We start from the raw sequence: 24,330 nt of genomic DNA, 5'->3' as shown, positions 1-24,330 counted from the left end.
GTACTTCATTGCAATGTTAACATTGGATAAGGGCAGCTGGGGTTTTCTACGGTCTTAAAAATACAGAGAAAAAAAAAGATATGACAGGGATGATAAAGAGTGAAATTCAGACACAATATAAAAGCTACTTAGTTCTTTTGAGGCAACGTGTGGAAAAGAAAAATCTAGACAGTCTGTGGACAGCAGTGAAGAATGTGCGGAAAGCAGTTTCCTTCATAAAAAAATCATTAAAACAACAACTGAAAGACCTACAGAATGCCAATAAACACTATGAACTCTATAAACTCTTTGTACTGATGAGCCAAAACATTAAGATCTGCCAAAACAGCCCACTCTACATAACCCCTGAAGGTGTCCTGTGGTATCTTGCATCACAACGTTAGCAACAGATCCTTTAAGTGCTGCGGGTTGTGAGGTGGAGCTGCCATGAATTGGACTTGTTCCAGCACATCCCACAGGCAAAAGGCGCACACATACACAGCTGTCCACACGGTGTAAAAGAAAAAAAAAGACTTATCAAACTAGAAGATGATCTTTTATTGCTTCAAGGGCCAGTTCTGATGCTTTTGTGTCCACTGTAGACACTATCAGCGCTTAATGGGTAATCACCTTCATACCTCTCTGAATGTCTCTGAATGACAGAATGTGTTCCAAATCTTGTTTTAAGGTCATCAAATGCGGGCTTCTTAAATGTTCCAAAAATCAAGCACAAAAAATTGGTGAAACAGCTTTGCACCAAAACTCTGGAACACGTTACCAATAAATATTTGTCAGGCACCATTTGTTTAAAGTTTAAAAAGCAACTAAAGACACATAGAAATAGGTCATTTTACATATATTTTGTTCTACTTTTCTGTTAATATTTATATATTTTGTATCTTTTTCATACCTATTGTATCTATTTTGTTTAGTTTAATCTGTTTTTCTATATTTATTTATATTTTTATTGTTCTTTTCTTTTTTTTTTTTCATTAAATTTTACGTTCATTTTTCTACGTTCAATTTTACTTTTCTCACTGCCTTGATGTTTTATTGTTTATAGTTGTCTTGTATTACATTATGTCATGAAGCACTTCTAAAATGTGCTATTAATATAATAAAGTTATTATTATTATTATTATTTTATTATTATTATCAGTTATTAATGGTAGACAGGGCATAGCATAAGCACTCTGGCAGCTCTGTGGCTACACATTTCTCCCGTAACTATTATTAACCATTTCTGCGCGACAGTGACTGTTCTGTCTGTTCGGCTCAAATGGGATTGCCAACATTGCCCATGTGCATCGATGAGTCTTGGGTGTCCAACACCCAGGTGCCAGTCCATGGTTTGCCCTCCTCAGACCACTGTCAGTACTCACTACTTCAGACTGGAAGCAGCACGCAAGCTTTGCTGCTTCAGAGATGATTTGACCCAGTCAAGTCTAAGTTGTTCAAATATTCACACCTGCCCATTTCTCCAACATCATACGTCAACTACACGAACCAACTGTTCAGTTACTGTCTATCATGTATTCCAGACCTTGACGTACGCTGTTATTACGAGATAATCAACGTTATTCACTCCACCTATGTTCATTCATCCATGTATATTGTTTCCTAGTGGGAAAAAAATAATGCTGGATTTGAGAACCCCTGCCATAGAGCACTGCAGCATAAAACACTAACACACACATCCAAACATAGTGTATTCCACTGCTGGGACATTTTAGTAAGGTTCCTAACCTTTTTTTTTTTTAATTTAAAGCAATAATGTTTTGTTTTACAGTCTCTGCTACATTTAATTTTTATATAATTACTGCCACTGCTGCTTCAGAACTGTATGAATTGTATGTCATGCAAAAATAGAAACCATTGTTTGTAATGGAGGCACGCAATAAATTCAAGCACTTTTTAATTCCTCAGTGCGCCATGCAGCACTCTGACTACATACTACATTCAATTAAAGCCATATCGAGACCATAAAAAGCCACATCTGCAGTCTCAATATATGATGATTTGAAATTTCCACAGAGAAAGGCAGCCAGGTTGCCTCAGCTAAAGTCACTATTCTAGCCCTTTACTGCTCATACTTTTCAATTCGAAAACAGCCAGTTCACAGTGGGTGAAAGATACCACATGTATAAATGGATCTGAATAAATTGTTTACAAAGTTTGTTTTGCAGTCTAGTTTCACTTTATTTAATCTATTATTTAATTTTTCCTAATTTTAGTACCTCCCGGGGTTTTGGGAGGGGGGGGGGGGGTTCAGGCCTCTGCTGCTGTGAATAAAAAATACTAGAAGAAACACTGCTTTATGCATTTTTAACCAAAATAGCACAGAAGCACTCATGTTAATTCCCACTAACACCCTTATGACATATTTAATATTAGGTTGGCACCAAGCTTATGGTGCTGTATATTAACTTGCCCAAAAAAGGTTTCAATACCTGTTCTAGCAGTTTCAGCCTTCAGGTTACAGGTATTATCAGGTAATGTACTGCTACTTTCTACTTTCTGACCATACAACAGTTATTCAATAAATACGTAAAGAAGGATGGAAAACACTTGAGTAATTGTAGTTTAATACATAAGTATTGTATTTTGAAAGATGTGGACTTTATTTGAATATTACTAAAACTGAATACCTGAATACTGAATAATATTAGTATCACTATATTCTGCTATATTTGTACTCCTTACAAACTTCAAAGGCCAAGAGATATTTATCTTTTCCACTTGTCAAACTGAGTTGCTGCACATTTTAGTTTACTTTTAACACAAATTTGGATGGTAGTTTAATTTAAAACATCCAAATTTCAGCATTTCAATCAGCGTATAAATGTAACTGCTCCACACTACACTCATTTATCTTTGTGTAAGAACCAGGACCACCCATTAGTCTTCACATCATACACCATCAACATATGAAAACGCTTTATTTATTTTATTATTACTTTAATGTGTTGAAATATAGGCACTATTTCACTTTCCACATACATTTATCTAGTCTATACATCCACTTTTACATTTTGAGAGAGTTCCCCACCTGTTAACTAGAAAACCTAGCTTTGAATATGACTGGATTAATATGACTACCAGAAATCTGCCAAGCAGGTAGTTAAACAAAGCCACACTCTTAGGTGATGTTTACTATGGCTTTAGGCCTTTAATTTAATATATACTAAATTTGTGGCAGCAAACATATGTGCTCTGAGATCCTGTAATTTATTTCTTCCTCCAAGCCAAGCTGGACTGAATTTATTTAACAGGGGACTGTTATTTGGCAGGAGAAACACTTAGACTATGACATTTGGTGAATCAATGCAGAATCTTTGAGGACAGAATGCTTATTTTTCCACTTTTTATATTTATATAGTCTTACACAAAGGTGTGGGCGGCCCTTGTGGAATGATTTTTTTTTCCCTAAGTGAAAATAAAATGTATCTGATCATATCCTTTGACCATATCCATACCCTATATGTGTGTGAATAGACATATAAATATATACTGTATACAAATATATTGTGTATAATATGTACACACACACACACACACACACAAATACTGACACACATTCACACATCCTCAATTCTTTCAATGCTGAACGCGTGTCCCACATGTGAAGAAGAAAAAGCTGTACCTCTGCAAAATCAACCATGCATATTGCTGCCACGAAGAGATGAAAAAGCAGGAACAACACTGACAACTGTGTATGTATGTGTGTGCTTATGCGCATGTGAGTGTGTGAGTATGTCTAAGAGAGTAAGGCAGAAAGAGAGGGGAAATAGAAAAGAAGAGCCTGTGTGTGTGTGGGGGGGGGTATATTTGTGTTTATCTTTGTGAGTGCATGCATGTCTCTTCTGAATGCATTAGGAGGATGGATTCATTGGCTTATTCTTATGCATTGCGAGGATGTGGTGGGGTATGAGTGCAAACAGAGTGTTGCTGGTGAGATTGGGCAAATTTAAATGGTGGCCCTCAAAAGTGCCATCCATTCTCTAGCTCATGAGAGGAGAAAAGAAAAATAAACAAAGGTGTCCAGAGTTCAGGAAGGACTATTACCCAGCATCATCCCTACCACCAATCTGGGCAGTGCCACGTGTTGTTGTTTTATGATCCCGATATTAGGGCATTATGCAGAAAAGGGCTGTGACTTCTTTACGAACCGCCTAATATAAATGCAAATACATTTGCGTCACTGGACAATGATCAACCCATGTTCCACCCACATGTGTTGTTTGGTAGAAACGGCTGCTAGTTTTATAGATTGTTAGTACTGTTATGCAAACACTTTTGTGAATGCTTAAATTTAGAGCATTTATTTTTATATGGGTATGAAAACTCTGAATGGTGTAATTCATCTTGTTGATGCTTCCAGTCTGACTGGATTCGATTAGCCACATAGTGGCAGTGTAGAAGCATTTTAAACTAGCAACTCAAACTAATGGAGGAGCATTAGTCAGTTTTCTCTCCTTTTCACTACTAATTCAAAGATGTGAAAAAACAGCGTTGTTGTTACTCTTTATGAGAAAAAACTATACTGCAATATCTGTTGTTATGCTATATGTACTAATGCTAGATTTCTCCAAAGGTCAACGATCCAATGTGTCATTGTAATAATGCCTTGATTGAGTAAAATATTGAGTAAAATAAATATTACTGGGCAGATATATTCTGCTCCTGGTAGATTGTCATAAAAAATAAGAGTGCAGTCATACTCTTCAGGGCCCAGCTCTTCCAGTTATTCCATCCTCATCTCCAGCTGTACACTCCCTGCACATGGAGAATGCTGATCAGTTTCTCATGTATCGCTGAGGACAAAAATACACGTTGTGCTGTCCAAAAACTTCACAACAAGATGAAGTTAATTTCTTTTCAAAATGGAGAGAGTTGCTGCATGTGATGGTGATGAAGCTGGACATAGAATTACTGACATTACAGGTAGGTAAACGCTGTAAATTTGAATAATGTGCTAAACTGTTTGAGCAACTTTACATTACAAACTTTAAATTACAAAAAAGGAATAAAATATTCCTCCTGCAATAAAATCAATATTTTGCAAAGTATGGACCACACTCACTGTGTGCGAGTCAAGGGGGGAACTCTAGAACCTTGGGCGGGTGAGACTTGAAGCCAGATATCCCTTGATGAGCAAAGACCAAGCATGAGTTGGAAGAGAAGGATGGAGTGGTGGCGGTCTATAAAATGTTCCTCATAAGAAGGTGAGGGGAGAGGAGTGCTTTTAAAGGGTAATAATGGAGAGGAAGAATCTGGGCGTGGTCTTTAGTTATTTCTTAACTCCATTTAAAACAGCAGACTTTGTCCAACGTCTATTTAGCCATTTTAGGACTCTGTGCAAGATATCAGGTATTCAGTTCCATAAAAAATCTCCAAAGAGCAGGTGCATGCTGCACCAAACACTCCACCGTACAGGAGCTGGGTGTTGACTGGTGCTTTTTTTTTTAAACAATCCAACTGCATCAAATATCATAATTAATAGAATTCTACATTACCCATTTTCACATCTGTATGATGCACAATGTCATGTTTTTGCACTGCATGATTTCATCATGATTTTCTGATGCACTGTTACACCACTAGTCGCTATGATAGATGACAAATCAAGCAACATTACGATGTTCAGTTATACTAGTAACAAACTGTGCAGAATGAACTTCATTTACTTCCTGCTTTCTGGGCTGTTCAAGCACCTAGGGCCTGTTTACACCTGGCATTAATGTCTAAACTGTCCTGCTCCGGGAGACTGGGAACAATAGATGGTCCTCAATAGTTGGCTCTCTCATGCCCGTGCCAGACTATTTAAACCGCAAGTGGGGGAGATAGAGGAGCCAAGATCCACAGTAATAATTACACATTCCATTCATACTTGTATTAAATGTGGAAGAGATCCGTCTCTGACTGTGAATGTGGTTTGAGTGGTGCGATCGTAATCTGATCACAATGCGTTCTTAGTTTGCGGTGGGTGGGGCTGTCCTAAATCTGACTGATTCAAGGAGGACAGATTATCAACATATGTCAACAACCCCTTTAACAAGATGTTCTAGCATTTCTCATTAGGGAGAATGGGATTTTCAATCTTGTCCAGTTGCTACTAAAGAATGCCTTTGTGTGTGGGTAACATGGGTAACCAGGCTTAGCAGGTGTTCTTGAGCAAGGAAATCACCAAAACTCTGTTAGACTCTGCTGGGTACCCCTGGTGTAAGCACACACTTTGATGTTTATTAGAAACAACAAAAACGTCTTGCGGAGACACTAATGCCTCCCTCCTCCAATAGCATCCAAGACGAGGAAATGTGAATTTTCCTCAGTGAATCTGCTCCAGCTGATAAAACTCACCTAGCTTCATATCTGCCTGCTTGCTATATCAGAACAGAAGCCACCAGCAAATGCAACCGCGTTCTGCAGAGAGATGTTTTCCATCCCCCCTAAACTGCCGGGTGGAATCTGACAGGTTTCCTCTATGCAGCAATAGCATGTCACACACACCATCCATCTCAACATCAGCAGCCAGTACGGTGGGAAGAGAATATAAGATTAAGAAAGCAGTACACAGAGGTGCCTCAAGGTACAACACTAAGAACAAAGCTGTTTGGAGTGTTACTGCCAAAGCAACTTATTACGGGCTACGTTCGGCGGATGAGAGTCTCGGCTCCGGCACTTGATTCGAGTCGAAATATATCTTAATCTCTTTAATCTTGTTGTGGGTCACAGGCATTAGCAGACAGCTGGAAACATTCAGGTGGAGCTAATCTGATCCATGAGTGGCACATTATCGCTCAGATGAGTGGCACTCACTGGCCTCAGGGAGATCAGATATCACTTAGCGGACAGAGCCGCACTCTGAACCACATCGTTCACCGATGCAGTGCACTTCCGTTCCACAAAACACACCGGTTAGACCTTGCCCCGACAATAACCCCTCTCGAGGACAAATCGCACCACAGCAACCCTGCCCTGCACATTTCAGGGTCTCCCCTGCTCCAACACACCCACTTCAGTTCAGGAAGAGCTTGTTAATTAGCTAATCAGTTGGATCCGGTGAATTAGAGCAGGGAAAATGCCAAAATACGCTCAGAAAAATGACTGTTGTTGGTTTTAATAATTTCTCTCTCGTTGGCGTAACTCAACAAATGTATGTGAGGGAGTGAAAATGGGTCAGTTGTGTTGTTTCAGGGAATTACAGTGACTCGTCGAATTTACTCAATAAGTGTTTGCTTGGTCAATTAAACCTCTCCTTGAGTAAAATTCACAGATTTCCCATTGGCTCCTGGCACCAGCTATTTGCATATGCAGCATGTTTTCCCCCTTGTTTAACTCATCCTCTGTGTCTTTCTCCCATGGCTTGTCTTCACTTATGTCTGCATTTCATGTCAGGACAGGCATCTGTGCTGATAGCTGTTGTATCTGAGCTAGGTAGTTAGGCGGTGGCTGACCTTACATGTAGTCTTTACCCTCCTAGTGCTTGGGGCATTGCTAGTAATATTGGGAGTTCACATTAATAGGGATTTGATGTAGCCTGCTTACATACTAACACTGTTCTGTACTGCTCTGATTACACATTTTTGGATCATAATTGGTGTCTTTCTAATCTTCTTTTTTACAGGCTGTACACCAGTCTATTCATACTCCTAAATCCCTTTCCTAAATTTCCATTTATCTCTCCCCCATGTGCTGAGCTGCCCCCTGCTGTCTGCTCACTGCTGATGCGAGTCCATTCATGGCTGGGTGTGGTTGCCTACCCTCTGGGTCAATTTTGCTGTGCTCCTCCTAACCCTTTTGTTTTTCCTTCCTTTCTATTTTCTCTTTGGCATGTACTGAGATGCCCTGCTTTGCCTGTTCTGTCCCGGTACTGCCAGACCTGTCTCTCCACTACCCTGCTGCCCGTTGCGATGCTGTCTGGTTCTGGATCTTTACATTCTTTCATTCTTGCCTCACTGCATAGCTGTGCATATGACTGTTTATTTGCACAGACCTTCACATTTTACTCACATATTCACCATTAATGACATGTCACATTTGCCACAGCTCTTAATTTCACTATTGTTTTCGTCCATTTTTATTCTTGTTGTTTTTTTAATTGCTGTGCTATCCAGTGTCGTTGGTTCCTTTTGGTTTCTTCCTCTCAATCTGAGGGAGTTTTTCCTTACCACTGATGCCCTTGGCTTGCTCAAAAGAACTGCTTTGTGACATTCGTTGTGAAAATCAATTACTTCAGAGTGCAAAGCAGCTGTTTAGAGCAGCCTATAGCTGTTGATTGTTGGGTCAAGATTTCAGGAGTAAGAGAATTAATAAAGCTTTGAAATTTGCATCGCTACATCTTTTCTAATAATGACTGAGAACAAGCCATATTCCTAACAAGCTAATTAAGGTCTGAGATCTTGGTGAAGGTTTATCTGAGGACTCAAATAATTTGCACGGTGCCCCTTTCATTTTTGCAATCTAAAATTGCACCTTGCATAAATCATACACTTACGTTTCATCTTTAATTTTATGCCTGTTGGAGATCAGTTCATTTTGACCAGGGGTGTTCAAACTTTTACATGCCACAGAACATATTTTAAGCTGTCCATTCAGAACAATTGGAAGCACTCAGCAAACAGCAGTGACAAACAGGAGTTATGATTTGTCCATCAGTATCATCAAAACAAAAATCAATACTGTCGTGTCACCCCACATGAGACAGGGGTACTTCAGGTCCACTGCAACTGCACTGTAGCACTACATCTCAGCTGACAAATTAGCAGCTCCAGCCTCCACCCACCTACCCTCCCTCCCTGCAGTGCGGCAGCAGCCGTGCAGCAGTAAGGTGGCAGTCAGGGTGCAGCGCTGCAGCTTGGTGATATGGCCCAGGGCAGGCCAGCAGCTGGCACAGCACAGCCCCCCATGCAGCCGGGAAGCTCACGCCAAAGAGAAAGCACCCTGCGCCCAAAGGGAGAGCGTAGTTTATTTTCGCTCTGTCGGAAAAAACGGTGTGGACCCCAGCTCGGGCCTGGAGCCCACTGTGCACACCAAATCTCCTCCCTGCTGAGATTTTAATTTGTTTAGCTGTGATGCTAAATCTGAAGTTCTTATGTGCTTAAGGTTACTAATTAATGGCAGGGAACGTATGGCGTGCAGGGAGTAAGTATTTTTAGCCTTAAATGGGAGGGCATGAAAAAAAAAAAAAAAAACATAGCTGCTTGTAAACAGAACACTGGATGTGAGCATGCAATGTGAGACGAGCATGGACTGTCTTGGTCTGTGTCATTAGCCAGCTCTCCGTCAGGTAGCTAAACAGGCCGCAGCAGTGCAGAGACAATCAGGGAAGTCACTAATTGGATCTGTGCGTGTGTCATGTGACCACATCTAGGCGAGTGTAGCCTGACAAATCGCTAGCAATCACTCTAACAGAGGGAGGTCATTTTGCATACATTGATGTCGAATTAACATTACGGAACGAAGATGGATGCCTGGCCGGTGGCAGGCGGTTTACAGCGTGGCGTCAGCCTGCGAAAGGACTGATGTAATAAAGCTTATTAAATGAATAGATGGAGCTAAAAATGAATGGGCACAGATGGGCGGCAGGGAGGGAGAGCAGCTCTGTGTGGTCAGGCAGCGCAGCTCTCACAGGCTGCAGCGCTCGGACGGCCAGCCAAAAACCACCTACAGATCCACGTGGATCCGTCCCGCGAGTCCTAGTCCTTGCGCCGCGGGTGGGTAATGCCCCCTCACTAGGAATAGACTACCGTGCCCACTCAGCTTCATCTTTTTGATTTGTCCTGCACTGCGGCCCAACCTTCGAAACTGCAGTTACAGAAATTACGCAAACTGTCCAGCTCATATCAGCGTTTTTTACGAACTGATATCAATGTTGCACATCATAAAGAACTGCATGCTACTATTTTCAGTACTTCACTTTTAAATAATTCAATAAATAAAAAAATACAAAATCACAAGTCTGAAAACGCTCAAATGACATGTTGATTTTCGAACTGCAAATAAGTCACATCCTTTACAGAAACACACTCCTATACACTGAACCATTGCTGTTTAGTAGCTTCATGTAACATATTGCAATAATTAAAAAGTGACAAAAGTGACGGCACATTAATTCCATTACATTTTATTGGTTTTCAAAATGTTTCATTTATTAAAGCAGGAAAATGGGTCTAAAATGCGCCAAATTTCTTACCAACAACTTTTTTTCCAGTAGAGGTTTTGTTCACTTACTTTTCCTAAGTAAATCAACAATATGTGTCATATTAACAGTTGCTAAATTAATTTGGTGAAAGTGATGCTTAACTGATCGTGCTGCAGAAAGGCTCCAATATTGCAGTTGGCTGATCTAATCAGGCAAAATTAAGCAGATTTATTGGCACTGATGGACACCCCACTGACAAAACACCACCAACATCTCTTTAAATGTTACACAAGAAAGTCACAATCAAGAATGTGTTGCTCATTATGACATCCAATCATATTTTCAGGAAATAAAGGTTGTTATTAATTCCCTTCATGAATACGGGGCTATGTCTGACCTTGGTATAAAGATATGGAACAGCTCATGCTCTTGTCTCCCAACTGACTGCCATATTAGAAACTTCTGCCGTCTGTAAGTATTGGCTCCTTAAAATCGCTGTTGCTATCGGTGACATATCGGTCGGGAGCTGGTGTGGAGCTGATGGCAGGCTGGCCCACAGACGGGAGGCCTGGCAAGTTCTTGGCCAAGTGTGACCACTGTCGGCGCGCTGGCAGCCGGCTGTGGCTCGCCAATGTGATGGATGGACGGGCAGACAGCTGCTAAACATCTCAGGATTTACGGCACAGCTGAAGCAGCCATCAGCCCGACGCCCATCAGCCTGACGTAAATCTGCTGCCCTCCTGCCTCCACTGAAAGACTGACGCAGTCAGGAGGCGCCGGAGCGAGTGCTTCTTAATCACCTTTCCACTATTGTTCTGCCACAGTCGAGGCCAGGCTGTCCCCTACAACACTCCACAAAGTGCCTCTCTCTCCCTATTCCTCAACTACTGTCCCTACCTACTCTGTCTCCCCACCCTCCTGAGACAGATATTTTTTATCAGGCAATCAGCCATAAAATTAAAACCACAGATGTGAGCATTGACCAAACTATTACAATGGCACCTGTTAAGGGGTGGGATGTATTAGTCAGCAAGTGAACAGTCAGTTGAGGTGTTGGAAGCAGGAAAAATGAGCAAATATAAGGATATATGTCCAAGGAAGGACAACTAGTGAACTGGCAACAGGGTCAGCATGTGCATTGATGTGCACAGGGAGTCCCCAAGGCAAGCCCACCTGGTCTAGTCCCATAGAAGTGCTACTGAAGTAGAGTCCATGACCAGATGGGTCAGATCAGGTTGGGGGCACAAGAGGGCCTACAAAATATTAGGCAAGTGGTTATAATCTTCCACCTCTTTTCTTCCCGTCTCTCTCACCTCCCTTTTCCTGTCTCACTCCATCTTTCTCCTCCCTCTTCCCGTCTCTCCCAATCCTTTTTCTCCCTCTTCCTGTCTTGCTCTAGCTCTTTACCTGCTCCATGTCTCTTTATCTCTCTTTCTCTCTCTCTCTCTATCTCTCTCTTCTCTCTTTTCATGTCTCTGTCTATCTCTCTCTGTCTCTCTCTCATTAATCTGTGTCCCCTGTGCGGTGCAGAGAGGTCATTGGACAGGAGCATCAGATCAGCAGTAGCCGCGCATGCCGCAGTGTAAGGTTACACACTCCTGAAGCTGGCAGGAACTCAGACTGGATAACACTTCCGCTCTGCCGGAGCTATATCCACGCAGGCCCACAAACACACATGCGCACACACACATGTCTCTTATCTCCCTCAGGAGCACTATACAGAGACAAGTGCGGTGTTTTTCATTCCAAGCAAAGATTCTTCCTTATTTCTGAAGCATAATTGATTTCTGGACACGTTCCACCAAGACAACTGCTCGATATCTGGCACAGCTCCAGTGTGCTTTTGTTTATGAACATGTGCATGTGTGCTGGACACACACACATCCACACACACACGTCAGCTTGTGGCAACATCATAAAGTTTCTAGCAGAAAGACAACCGTGCAATAACAAAGAGACATGCAATATGCAAAGCTTTGGAATGCTGGCCTGGTTCACACCATCTGCTTTCCAACTATGCAAATCGTAGAGAAAACGGAGCAGCGACGGCGGGTAGAGACAACCGCAGCTCGGGTCACATGACCTCAGTGCTGCGTTTATTAGGCGGCAGATATTCTTTCCAGGTCCCACGTAGGGAGAGCGAGCGAGACACTTCGCTCGCCTCCTCGCTCTCTCTGCGAGCATCTGGCATCCTGACGTGCTCTGTAATGCCAGATAATTATCTACATTATCTGTTGCTGCTTACCCGTTTTACCCACTCCGAAAAACATTCTGAAGAAGCAGCAAGCGCCTTTAATTATCAACTTCCTTCTTCTCCTTCCCTCTCCTCCAACCCAGTCCCTCAGGAATGCCCCAAAATAAACCAATAAATTCATAGCACAGCAGCCACAAAACTGTTTGTGGTCACACTGCAGCATAAGAGTAAGTAAACCATGCAAGTTGCTTATGTACAAAGCCATGTACTCTAAACAACACAGTGTAATCTGCTGAATTACACACTGCTTGGGTGATTGGCGAGTTTGACCCAGACCCCTTGCTAATGATAAGCGCCTCAGCAGCCTTAATCGGCACGCTCCCACCACCCACCGTGAACGTGCATTGTGTTTCAATGCGCGCCTGAAGCTCATTCATTTGGGCTAGCAAGCGAAGTTCACCGGCTCCAATGCAATAAATGGGGAGGAAAATTTTGAAGAAAAAAATAAGTTCCCTGGAGGTGACAAAGACAGAGACTGAACATCTCAACGGTGACCTTTTTTCCAACTCATCATCATCCAGAGAAGCGATCCCTCGTTTTTTTTCTGAGGCTGGCATGAGGCTGAGTCACGCGTCAGCCCAGATTAAAAAGCTGCCCTGCTCTTGGGCCCTGCATTGCCCTAAGAGACGCACTCTGTGTGTGAGCGTGTGTGTGTGTGTGTGTGTGTGTGTATGTTCATTTGTACATTGGTATGTTTGAGTGACCTTGGTCTTGATGTGGACAGGAAATGGGGGTCAGCAGAATGTGTGCGCTTATGTGTGTGCGCTTATGTGTGTGTGTGTGTGTGTGTAGCCTTATGGCACAGAAGGCTATAAGAAGACAGCAAAGTGTAATTAGGAAATGGCAGGTAACAAGAACGATGGCAGTAAAGTTTTCTGGAAGACCAAGAAAACCTCTTGTGGGACTGCAAATCAAAACACCTGTTTGACTCCAAAAGACCTTCAAGATGATTTAAGAATATACAACAAAGTGCACTGTTGTACTGTGATGGGACACTTGCGCAAAAATTACCTTCATGGAACAGTCAAAGAAAACAAAAACGTTGCCTGCATCCTCACCACAACATTCAGAGCCAGAGGTTTTCAAAGAAACATCCAAATAAGCCCTGATGCATTTTGGAAACAAGTCCTATGGACTTAAAAAAGTTAAAGGCTTTTAGGCCATCTATAAAAATTCTGAGGATGAAAAGAAGATCCTAAACCCACCTTAAAATCTATAATAGACTACCTAAAAATGTGCAAGCTTGAGGGTTTAGCTAGGGGCCTCACATTTCCCAGGCCTAAACATCATCTCAAATCTGTGGATAGACCTTAGAAAGGCAGTGCATGTAAGACTGCCAAGGATCTTACAGAACTAGAAGACTTTTGCAAGGAAGAACGTGCAAAAACTCCCCTAAATAAGAACTGAAAGATATCTTACAAACATTGACACATACAAAGTACTGACCATGCAGGCTGCCCAAACTTGTGCCTTGGGCCCCTTATCTTTTTTTGGTATTTTGATGCTGTAAAATGAGATAATAAAAAAGTAATCTTACTTATAATATTACAGGAATGTCTAATCTTTAACTTTATGCAGTTATGAAATCAGGTCATCTTTTACTTGCTATTGAAACAATCTTTGCCTCTGCATGCCACTAAAGGTCTGCATGTCTGTGTAGCAGTGACCCTGGTGGGGACAAAGAATAGGGACACTAAAATGTATATGTATGTTTGTGAGTGTATATATGTGTGTGTATGTGTTTATACATGTGTACATGTGGGTATGCATGCAGCAGCTGAAGCACAAGGCCACATCACCACCTCCAGCCAGTCTGTTCTAGTTGTGGTCTGAGCTTGAGGCCACTGGTGAGTGCATGGCCTGTGAGCACAGTCAGGCTGAGCCCTGAGCCCCAGCCCCAGAGTGGCTTTGGAGACATCAGTAATTACCACCGTCAGCTCACACTGACTCCAATATCGGTCACATGACACCCCCTCGGCACCGTGGCCTGCTCCTGGACTCCTCTCCCTTATCGCGGCTTCTGCAGAGCGCAGGACAAGAACAAATGAGCAACACTACCAGCTGGAAGGGAGCGAGAGCTGAGCCCCAGAGCTCCAGTAGGCACAGCCGGCCGTCTGCCCGTACGGCTGGACAAGAAAGAAAAAAAAGAAAAAAAAAAAAAAGAAAAAAAAAAACAGTAGCCATGCAGAGCTGGGTCCCCCCAAAAGGATGCAACTCCCTCAAGCATCAATGAGATGCCGTTCATGGGCGAGAGACTTAAAGCAACAATACAGAGAGAGAGAGAGAGAGAGAGAGAGAGAGAGAGAGAGAGAGAGAGAGAGAGAGAGCACGGCACGCGCATCAAGGAGCTGTCCATATGGGTGGTGCTGAAAAGGAAGACAGGCATGTAGTGAGAAACACAGGGAGCTGTCCCACGCAAGCAAGTCTAGCAGCAATGAATCACAGGGCACAATGTGTGTGTGTGTGTCCACAAATTTACAGTATGTGTGTGTGAGCGTTTGTGTTTATTCTTGCTTTCCTTTTCTTTCCACTGCTGCTACCTTTACATGTTACAATATCATCTGAAATGATGGTGCTGGATGACTAATAACGGGTCATATTCTGTACATAATAGCAAGAGGAGCTAGCTGATGGACTGCAGCTAGTTGTTATAGAGAAGAAAATATTAGCACAGTGCCATTATGTTCACTCTCATTATTATGTGCATTGATTTCTTTTGTTCAACTCTGGCATTCAAATTAATACAGTCTTTCAATATTGTTATGAAACTACAAAGCCACATTAGGCCAGCCCAGGCCTCACATAAGCAGAAAATTGCCAGTGAAAACAAGAGCATGAAAGAAATCAGGGGGGAAAGGCAGGTTATTAATTAGGCCAGTAATTTGATAATGCATCAATTTTCCATAAGCGGGCCATCTCTCATCTTTTAAACAGTACGATCGAAGCTTGGTTGGAACATCCCTCATCATGGCTTTCCCTTTATGACAGCTCCTCACAGACAGACACCAAAGGACAGGAGTGAAGGGCAAAGAACAAAGACACGCTCAGTCACACAGTCCTTCACACGCCAGCCACTCTCTCTGCTTACACCCTCTCCATGTGCAGAGGAGGCAGGAAAAAAAAAAGAGCCAACCATCTGTCCATCAAAGATGCCACCACTCTCTCCCTGCTCTGCTTCCCCCCTCTGCACCCCTCCACAGCTCCGGATATGGAAGGCCAGTGATGGGCAGTGATATTCCTTATCAGCGAGGGTGATGAGATTCGGTTCCAGGCCTGACACTTGGGTGAAGCTATTGATAAGCTAAATCCCCTGCCCACTCCTTCCATTCCACTGGTCTAGGACCAGCTTCCCAACCCCACAACTATAGCCGATATGACAGGAATAAAATCAAGGTCAGCTCTGGCTGCGGGTATGCCATGCAACACTGTGAGCAGACCTTTTAAAAACATGCCTCATGACAGTGTTAAGAGCAGAGGGGATTTATAAAGGAGAGCTGAATTGTCAGTGGCACACCCCTATCTTAATTCTCTGCATAATTGGCCTCCTTTTAAGCTCCGCCCACAAATGCCGTTTTCAGCAATCAATGCAAGCTAGAATAAGTGTTACAAAACACAGGCAAAAACTGAGAAACTGTAACACACACAGTATTTGTCTAAATCTGTTGTGTAATTGGGCTGACCTTTTGTTGTTTTCAACCTCCTTATTAGTTACAACACCTTAGTTCAGCTCAGAAGTGTAGCATTTAAACTGGAAACTCAACATTACATAGTGAACTCCAAACTCAGTTAGTTACATGGGTTTTTGATGTTTTATGATGCTTGTTAAATCTTGCAACATTTGCTATAAGAAAAATCTTAGAATGTTTAAATGAAACAATTTATTAAGTGTGTTCTGTCTTAAAAACTAAACACCGTGAAAATAAATGCAAATACATCAGCCACTGTATAGATTTGAATAATCCCAACAGCAGCTCATTTAAAAGAAGACTGTTTAGAGAAACTGTGTATTGGCTGATACTTGCAGTACTGGCTTTCCTTGAGGAAATGTTTAGAAATGGTTCAGCTCGCATGCTCGCACATAGAACCATTATTTTGCTTATTTTTATTTTTTCAAAATTATATGTACAGCATTTAGCAGATGCCCTTCTCCAGAGTGAATTAGCTACATTACAAAGGCAGGTGAATGTAGTATTAGGAGTCTTACCCAACAACCCGTATTTGTCTAGCACGGAATGCTAGCCTGGGCAAAGAACCAAACCCCAGTGAGCCAGTGTTACTCTATACCAATCGCAGACCATACACAGTAGGGTGGCAACGGTATGAGATTTTCATAGTAAGATAACTGTCTCTGAAAATATCACAGCTTTATATCTTCTTCTTCTTAATATTATTATTAGAAATATTATAACATAATCTTAAAGTAATGTAAAATGGGTATTTTTCAGTTAAACAAAAGCTTTAATGTAGTCAAAGCTTGAAACAACTTATTAATAAAAGTGGATGTAAAATGTCTCCCTGAAAAGTAGATAAATAATAAGGCTGCACACGAATGCTTATTTTGATTATGGATTATTCTGCTGATTATTTTCTCCATTCATTTATTGATTGTTTGGTTTTAAACTTTGAAAATAGTAAGGCATTTGTAGGATTCTCTGTTTGGCATTTTTCCCCAAAACCAGTATTGAGCAAATGTACACGGTATGGTAACCATCATTTTCAGTTTTAACATAAAAACAAACATGATGACCCTACTGCTGGAGCCCCAGCTAAAGATTAAACATGCCTTCATTGCAGAGTCTTAAATGTGCTCAGTCATCCAGATTAAAGGCTTGTTAAAGCACCATGACATCAGCACTAAATATGGGTCAAATTCCAATATAGGACCCAGACCATGTATGGTGACATTAGGCAGTTCTCGAAAACAGTCCAGTGCATCATTAGCACTTCTCAAACTTTAGAATTGTTTTGACTTTAATTGCATATAGTGATGCAAATGAACTGAAGCGAAAATGTTCTCTCAGACCTGGTTCATAAATGCTCCTGGCTGGCTCCCAATTATGCTAATTATTTTAAGACCATACTAAGAGACACACAGAATATTGCCAAACTGGTGTGTGTTTACAATTTGCTCAAATCCTACAGTAGATGCTGTTGCTACATAATATAAGCTAATGTTTGCTAATGAAACTGGAGTCTATAGTCATGACAAGCCTGTGTGGGTGGTGGTGGGCAGTGTTAGTTAGGCTGTACGAGGCTGCACATTTATGTGATGTTATGTGTACCCTTACTTACAGGGTTTTATGTCACTCAGTATATAAGCTTTTTTTATTTTACAAAAGCAATGTAATGGTAGGTTTTCATTTGGCCTACTGGTTGCCTTCCTTTAGTTCACCCTTCCTTCTGTTTTACATAGCCTTCCTAACCCATACTGTTACAGCTGTTGTTCATTTAGCACTACTCTGTACAGGCCCACAGCTTTTGGCTTGATCCGAGTAAGCCAACGACCCTGTCTAAACTGTCTCTTACACTATTCTCAGGGCTCTAGTTCAACCAATTCGGAGCTTATGGCACAGGCCATATATATGCAAATAAAATTCCAATATAATTCCAATAGATTTCCCACACCCAACTTCTGCCAACGCCCCTGGCCTATATTACATGCATGAGGAGCTGCGGGGTCCACCAGGCAAGCACAATATTGTATGCATGTTTAGAAGCATTTCTCAACCTCACTGCCACCCAGAGGGCATTGCAGGTCAGGCTGCATGTGATATTTTGACGTCCACACCGTAGCACGTCTAAAATGAATAATCAATGGTGCTTATATAGCAAGGCCGTTTGATTTCTCTTCTATAGCTCAATTTAAAAAGCTCATGAAAGTTTCATGGCCTCTGTGTACAGTGGGGGAAATGCTACAGAACCCCGAGACCTCCCTGCATGTTCAAAGGAGTGAATTCCATTACTGCCCCCACTCCCTGCTGGCGAGGATCCATTTAATCACCATTACACTGAGAATGAAAACATATTTGCATCATGTGTCATATTTCTATGACCTTGCCAATAGGTGGAATGGATTTTCTTTTCCCCAGTGAACGGAAGGCCACATCCAAAATGGTGCTCGTCCTCCTGTACTAGACTTGCTGATATTGTCCAAATCAATGCTCAAACTGATATGATTACCACCCTGTTGTACTACACGAGTAGCAGCATGCAAGCACATACCTTTAACGGCCAGACTAATAAGATTCACGTCCAGGTAAGTGGATTGTGCATTTAAGCAGGGCAAAACAATAAATCCAATTGACTTAAGCCACCTATTCGGAAACTAGTGTACCATCCCCAACAAAGCAGCTGCAGCGGTACCATGGGGAGAGAAAGGAAATCTATTTGACATGAGCTCCCAATCAAATTGTCTCCAGCACTTCACAACTGGCTGCCACATAGCAGTTGGTGATGCAGTTAATTATGGGTTCAGTACATGGCATCCAAAAAGAAGACAACAGATGTTCAGGACGGTGGTAGTGGAGGGGGGGGGGGGGGGGGGGCATTTCAGCGCCTTGGCTCTTGCAGTACTATTTGCAGTTTACCTACGATTTGCAGTTTACACGGATGAAAGGAGAGGAGAGGAGGGGGGGGGGGGTCTCAGCATGGCAACAGCATGTCAATGCCAAATAGCTACCCAAATATACTATTTTAAATATGACTCATATCGACGAATGAATCACTGGGGAGACTGAGTGAATGGGGTTAAAGGAAGTTGAAGTGTAAGGGTATTGTACATTAGCTGAAGCTTTGGGAGCTGAATAATACACGCTGGAATATTCGGTGGGAAAATTGCTACAGGCCCACATGAAGCACATGAGGAGGGTAAACAAAACACAGTGCTAAACACGACGTCCTCAATTTGATTTCAGACGACGCTTCTTTCTAACGGAGGCTGTAGAGATAAGCTTTGTGGAGTTATTCTAGCCAAGTCCGTTACCCTGCGTGCCGACAGAAAGTCTTTAAAACGCTCAACAGTAAACAATAACAGGACACCACATCCAGATTAGCAGGATACCTGAACCACGACTCCTTCCTTCATCGCCTGTACTTTCCTTTCTCTCTCTCTCTCCTGCAGTTGAAGACTACACATGGCAGCCTAGCGAAGTAACTCCATGGCAGTCCACTGACAACCACACACACACACACACACACACGCTCATTACATTACAGCCATGCGGTTAGGGGTAACAACGGAGTCTAGAAATGTTGAAAAATGAGCCAGACACAGCGCTGGAGTCCATAGACGAAGAGAAAGCGCGTAAACAGACAGATCTCGCTCTCTCTCTCTCTCTCTCTCTCTCTCTCTCTCTCTCTCTCTCTCTCTCTCTCTCTCTCTCTCTCTCTCTCTCTCTCTCTCTCTCTCTCTCTCTCTCTCTCTCTCTCTCTCTCTCTCTCTCTCGCTCTCTCTCTCTCTCGCTATCCCCTCCTCAGCTCGAAGCCCCACGTCACCCGGTCGGTTTCCAGGCTCGCGCGTCACCTGCCTGTGTGACAAACGGCTGTTTTTGGACGGGCACGCGCGTCCCTGCCCCTCTCCATACCCGTGCCACTCACCTGCTCGTCCTTCGGGCTTGCCAGTCCCGCGCAGTCAGTCACATCCACCCTTTAGAGTATCAAACGGCTCTTCTCTTCACTATCTCTCCACTGCTGCGTAATGCGGCGCTCACCCTCCACTTCCCCTTCTCCAGCCGCTCCACCTGCATCCCCAGTAGCACGAAACGCACCACAGCGAGCGGAGAGCCGAGACTGAGCGAGAGAGAGAGAGAGAGAGAGAGAGAGAGAGAGAGAGAGAGCGAGAGAGAGGGCGCGGTCAGTCGAGCGGCCCACCAATCACCCCGAGGAAACTGCGGCACGACTCGACTAACGCTGCTCACCTTTAGCACCCACACCGCCAAACACACAGTGGGGTCCACATGAACTCCTAAACACACCTGCACACCCACCCCGTGTCTCACAGCAAAGGGGAGTCATTAAGCATCCTCAAAGCCTGTCCATCCCTCTGAGCTTCATGGTCATGGCAAGAGTAGGACGTTATTTTTTTTAGGTATTATGGGGAAAGCAGGTAGCCTAATATAGGACAGGGAGTTATACAGTAATATAGGACAGTGTGATATGGTAGAGCAAGATATGTATCCTGTAGGACTGTATCATATAGTAATATAGTGTTTGGTCATATTTGGTTCTATTCATGTGCTATTTATTTATATGGGAGAGTGAGGTAGGTCATATTAGACAATGTGTTATAATTGGTAACATGGTGCTACGAGGTATTTCAAAGGGTGTTGGACATTAAGTAATGTAGGGCAGTGTTTTAAAGTAAAATGAGACAAACATTTAAGTGCTTAAGCTTTAGGTCTGCATTTACTAAATATTTTGCTAATAGTATTTCTAATCATGTAAGAAATGTATATGGTATATTATATATTATACAACAGTTATTTACGGTCACACAAGCTGATTGGTTGAGAAATGCTCTAACTGCAGTGTTCTAATCACAGGTTTTTTACATCACAGCTGTGGCGTTATTTCACAATAACACAATTCAGTAATGACCATTCAGAAGGCAAATTGTTACATACACTGTGGTGTGAGTCAAGGTTGACTTCAGGATACACTGAATGTGAGTCAAGACCAGGAAACATTGAGTATGAGTTGAGGCCGAGACTGAGACCAGGACACGCTGAGGATTAGTCAAGACTGAGACCACCACCTATCAAGTATGAGTCAAGACTAAGACCAGATCACATTAAGTTTGAGTCAAGACTGAGCCCAGCTCACATTAAGTTAAAGTCAAGACAAGGACGATGACATGTCAAATATGAGTTAAGACTGAGACCAGGTCCCATTGAGTTTGAGTCAAGACTGAGACCAAGACACATAGAGTTTGAGTCAAGACTGAGACCACAACCTATCAAGTATCAATCAAGACTAAGACCAGGTCACATTAAGTTTGAGTCAAGACTGAGAACAGGACCCGTCAAGTATGGGTCAAGACTGAGACCATGTCACATTGAGTCTGAGTCAAGACTGGGCTTAGGACACATAGAGTTTGAGTCCAGACTGAGACCAGGGCCCATTAAGTATGAGTCAGGTCTGAGACCATGACATGTCGAGTTTGCCTCAAAACTTTGACCATGACAAGTCGAGTCTGAGTCAAGACTGAACCCAGGACAGATTGAGTTTGAGTCAAGACTGAGACCAGGTCCCATTGAGTCTGAGTCAAGTCTGAGACCAGGTTCACTTGAGCTTGAGACAATGACACATCGAGTTTGAGTCAAGACTGATACCAGCACACATAGAGTTTGAGTCAAGACTGAGACCAGGGCCCATTAAGTATGAGTCAGGTCTGAGACCATGACATGTCGAGTTTGCCTCAAAACTTTGACCATGACAAGTCGAGTCTGAGTCAAGACTGAACCCAGGACAGATTGAGTTTGAGTCAAGACTGAGACCAGGTCCCATTGAGTCTGAGTCAAGTCTGAGACCAGGTTCACTTGAGCTTGAGACAATGACACATCGAGTTTGAGTCAAGACTGATACCAGCACACATAGAGTTTGAGTCAAGACTGAGCCCATGTCCCATTGAGTTTGAGTCAAGATTGAGATTGACACACATCACCGATTTTACATTCATTATACATAGATGCCATAATAATTACATGAAACAATAATAAATAATAAATCAATTAGCATTCTGACTAAAATAGATGAATAAAAAAATTCGCATTCTGAAGCAAATAGTAAGGCTAAAGATATTTCTCTGCTCCCTCAGCTCCATCTTGATGCTCAGCAGTATAAAATCAAACCTGTTCATTGATCGGATACAGACTGGGGAGACCTGTGACCTGTTTTACTCTCGTTAGCTCATCAGAGTAAAGATTTTATTGTAGACATGTAGATGTTATTCAATGTTGGTGTATTGATATTAGCATTGTTACAAGAAGCACAGAAGCTGCCTCCGCTTTAAAAAAGTGCTTTGCTTTACTATGTTGTGCTCTCAGGGAATAATGGCAAAAATGGAAACACAGGAGGCTTTGATCTCAAGTAAAAACCCCCCTTACCTTCAGACAGTTACTACGCACTATGACGACTCCTGCGTAAGATATACAGTTATAGGAGTTAGTAAGCCTAAACCTGCTGACATGCTCTTAAACTGTTAGGGGTAAATTCAATTACCCTCTTAAAACTTTTAAAATCGATGTCACGTCTTTCAAGTATTTCCTATTGCTGTTTTGGAATTAATATTTTACTAAGCATCAACACAAAGGGGAAAAAAGATCCCGTGATTACATCTGAATTGTTACTTAAAGGTGGGACAGGCCCGTACAGAAGGTGCCCACGTTTGCAACAGCCCCTGAGTTCATTGTAAGCGAATCAACATTGATATAAAGTGACATTGCTTCTAAGTGGGCTTTAATTAAGTCCTCATCCGTTGATTAATATCATATTGGAGATGGTATTTCTTTGCATCAAACATTTCAGCCACATAAATGTGGAGAGCATATCATCTTTAAACAGATTTTTTTTAATAATAATTTTGTGTTAGCTACAGAAGCAGAGCTGCAAAATGCTTTGTGTAATAACCCAATAATTCGAACAAGCATGATAAATGGTATCTGCTCTAGTCCCAGTGTGTAGCCTTGACCCCCAGGCCATTAGTAATGACTGAAAACATGAGCGGCTAGTTAGAACACCAGCAGCCTGTAGCTTAGCAGGGAGCACAGGGCAAAAAAAAAGTGCTACCTTTTACAGGACCTTGCTGACATTTGAGCCTAGAGTGTTCCAAAACATTTACAGCAGGTGAGAGAGAGAGAGAGAGAGAGAGAGAGGGAGGGAGGGAGAGAGAGAGAGAGAGAGAGAGAGAGAGATAGGAATACAGGTCAATTAATATTCTCTCCTTTACTTCTTGAAAGTGGCTGCGTGCTTTCAAACGTTTTGAACGAGTGCCTTTGGAATGACTCAGTGGCTGTCTATCTTACCCGAGCAGACAGAAAAACACACTTCTCTGGAGTGTGTGTGTGTGTGTATGAGTGTGGGGCTTTGGCACAGAGCGGCCCACGCCTTGCACCTTAACCACTCAGGAGCCTGTGCTTTGTTTGTCAGCTCAGGCTGCGTTATGACTGGAGAAGTACCTTCGCTCTTGTATAATTTCAGTGCCTGTACACATGCGAGTGATGCTACTCGGAAGCTGAGTGCCATTCTGCATAAAGAGGCTTAAAATAAAGGCATGCAAATGAATGGCGACGCTGGAGGACTGTTTTCTTTCTCCGGGCCGGCTAAGTAGGAGCTCGATGGCAAGGCGTCTCCAGGTGGACACGGCGGGGTTCTAGTGCTGACAGCTTCGGGACGGAGGGGGAACACGTGTGCGTGTGGGTGTGTTGTCACTGTAGCTTGTCTTAAATGATTGCTGGAGCAAAAAAACTTGGAGCATGTGAACACAAAGACCTTGGAGCCTCTTCAAGCCCCGAGCGCACAGCTGCATGAGACAGCTATTAATGCAGAGTGACAAGGTCAAGGGAGATAGACTACATTCTCTCTCTCTCTCTCTCTCTCTCTCTCTCTCTCTCTCTCTCTCTTTCTCTCTATCTCTCTTTCTCTCCCTCTCTCTCTCTCTCTATATATATATATATATATATATATGCTCACACTTTCGCTTAATGTCTCTCTACCTCTCTCTCTCCCACTAATGTGTGGTTTCAGGAATAGCTGCACTGGCTGTGCCTGCAGTGGGGCCAGCTTGATGGAGGCCTTGAAATGTAATCATGTGATTACCGCAAGAGAGGATGCGTAGAATGGAGTGAGCGAGAGGTGAAGATTGACTGGCCCATGATCATGATTGCTTTAGGGGGCCAATGATCACGTAAACCATATCATCACTCACTTTCTGCCTCTTTGCCCCAGTCTCTGTTAG

General features: G+C 42.7%; 1 protein-coding gene across 16 annotated transcripts in view; it reads right to left on the bottom strand.

Moving 5' to 3' along the window:
- nrxn2a (neurexin 2a) overlaps nucleotides 1-20,155 on the bottom strand; it is a 394,188-nt gene extending 374,033 nt beyond the window's left edge. For 15 of the 16 annotated variants that reach the window (XM_072662789.1, XM_072662798.1, XM_072662800.1 and 12 more), the window contains exon 1: nucleotides 19,974-20,155. The gene's annotated coding sequence lies outside the window, so the exon portion shown is untranslated. Of the gene's footprint in view, nucleotides 1-19,437; nucleotides 19,684-19,973 lie in introns of those variants that run through there. The other variant, XM_072662790.1, reaches the window with a different exon arrangement.
- Between the last annotated feature and the right edge of the window lie 4,175 nt (nucleotides 20,156-24,330).

This window comes from Salminus brasiliensis, chromosome 18 (assembly GCF_030463535.1).
Source record: "Salminus brasiliensis chromosome 18, fSalBra1.hap2, whole genome shotgun sequence".
Lineage (NCBI taxonomy): Eukaryota > Metazoa > Chordata > Actinopteri > Characiformes > Bryconidae > Salminus > Salminus brasiliensis.
Note: the sequence above shows the minus strand (reverse complement) of the source record. Positions and strands in the feature narration are given on the sequence as shown.